This window comes from Dasypus novemcinctus, chromosome 5, assembly GCF_030445035.2.
Source record: "Dasypus novemcinctus isolate mDasNov1 chromosome 5, mDasNov1.1.hap2, whole genome shotgun sequence".
NCBI lineage: Eukaryota > Metazoa > Chordata > Mammalia > Cingulata > Dasypodidae > Dasypus > Dasypus novemcinctus.
This window is the reverse complement of record NC_080677.1, coordinates 85,692,173-85,694,427: the sequence shown is the minus strand read 5'-3', so window position 1 is coordinate 85,694,427 and position 2,255 is coordinate 85,692,173. Positions and strand designations below refer to the sequence as shown.

The window sequence follows — 2,255 nt, the reverse complement described above, 5'->3', positions numbered from 1 at the left end:
TGTGTGTGCATTCATTCATTTAGCCTAAGAATATTCATTGACCACCTACGGTGGGCCCAGAATAATGCTAGATGAATACCAAAGACAGCCTCTTTTCTCTTGGAGCTCACTCTTTAGGTAGAAACAAACATTAATCATGTGATCAAAGTGAGATTACAAATGCCAAACATGCTGGAAGGAGAAGGGGTTAGTGCTATAAACGTCTGTCATAGGGGGATATTGGTCACGGAGAGTAGAGGGCGTCTTTGAGATCTGAGACATGAGTAGAGGTAAGCCAAGCGAAAGAGCAGGGGAAGGAAGAACATCCCAGGAAAGGATGATTGGACAGAGGGAGGATCAAGTACTGTGAAGGATACTTGCAAAAATGAGTGGAGGTAGCAGAGTGTGTGGCCTAATCAGATTTACATTTACAAAAGAACACACTGGTTGGAGTGAGAAAAATGGATGGACCTCTAGGTCCCAAGACTATGTGTGGGTCACAGGCCCCATGTGAGCAGATTGCAACACATGCAGCTGCCTGGAGAGAGAGAGCCGGTGTCCTACGTCAGAGCCGCCGGGGAGGAGCAGCCGCTGCCGCCCGGGGCCTGGGCCCTTAGGGAGGAGGAGGCGAGAAGATGGGGGACGACCCTAGAGCTGCCGACAGGAATGTGGAGATCTGGAAGATCAAGAAGCTCATCAAGAGCTTGGAGGCGGCCGGCGGATGGCACAAGCATGATTTTGTTAATCATTCTTCCCAAAGACCAGATTTTACGAGTGGCAAAAATGTTAGCAGATGAGTTTGGAAATGCATCTAACAGTAAGTCACGAGTAAACCGCCCTTCAGTCCTGGGAGCCATTACATCTGTACAACAAAGACTCAAACTTTATAACAAAGTACCTCCAAATGGTCTGGTTGTTTACTGTGGAACAATTGTAACAGAAGAAGGAAAGGAAAAGAAAGTCAACATTGACTTTGCGCCTTTCAAACCAATTAATAAGTCATTGTTTTTGTGTGACAACAGATTCCATACAGAGGCTCTTACAGCGCTACTTTCAGATGATAGCAAGTTTGACTTCATTTTACTAGATGGTAGTGGTGCACTTTTTGGCACACTCCAAGGAAACACAAGAGAAGTCCTGCACAAATTCACTGTGGATCTCCCAAAAAAAAAAACAAACATGGTAGAGGAGGTCAGTCTGCCTTGCGTTTTGCCCGTTTAAGAATGGAAAAACGACATAACTATGTTCGGAAAGTAGCTGAGACTGCTGTGCAGCTGTTTTTTTCTGGGGACAAAGTGAATGTGACTGGTCTCGTTTTAGCTGGATCAGCTGACTTTAAAACTGAATTAAGTCAATCTGATATGTTTGATCAGAGGTTGCAATCAAAAGTTTTAAAATTAGTTGATATCTCCTATGGTGGTGAAAATGGATTCAACCAAGCTATTGCGTTATTTACTGAAGTTCTCTCCAACGTGAAATTTATTCAAGAGAAGAAAGTAATAGGACGATATTTTGATGAAATCAGCCAGGACACGGCAAGTACTGTTTTGGAGTTGAAGATACACTAAATGCTTTGGAAATGGGAGCTGTAGAGATTCTAATAGTCTATGAAAATCTGGATATAATGAGATATGTTCTTCATTGCCAAGGCACAAAAGAGGAGAAGATTCTGTATCTAACCCCAGAACAAGAGAAGGGTAAATCTCATTTCACAGACAAAGAGACAGGACAGGAACATGAACTGATTGAGAGCATGCCCCTGCTGGAATGGTTTGCTAACAACTATAAAAAATTTGGAGCTACATTGGAAATTGTTACAGATAAGTCACAAGAAGGATCCCAGTTTGTGAAAGGATTTGGTGGAATTGGAGGTATCTTGAGGTACTGAGTAGATTTCCAGGGAATGGAATACCAAGGAGGAGATGATGAATTTTTTGACCTTGATGACTACTACATAGTTGACATGGGTCTGGCAAACTGTGCCTCACCCTCCAGCATCCAGCCCAAGGAGCATATCCATGGTGGAATCTAAAAAGATCCCTGCCTTACAATTGGAACATTTCCAGAAATTAATCCATGAGCATTGGATAGTGAAAAGAAAACTGATACAAAACTAGACCCAACCCTACACCTTGGTTTGTCATGATGTCAGCACAGCAGCCTACAACTAAATTCCTAAATGCCACTTGGGACTAATTTAAAAAAGAATCCCAGTTTTTACTTTTATTTGATGGTGAAATTGGTTGCTCTTGTATTTTATGGGGAAAAAAAATGAT

The 2,255-nt window shown here is 42.4% G+C and overlaps 1 pseudogene; it reads left to right on the top strand.

The window, feature by feature from the left end:
• The first annotated feature begins 590 nt into the window (after positions 1–590).
• Positions 591–2,011, top strand: LOC101444716 (eukaryotic peptide chain release factor subunit 1 pseudogene; annotated as a pseudogene).
• The last annotated feature ends 244 nt before the right edge of the window (positions 2,012–2,255 follow it).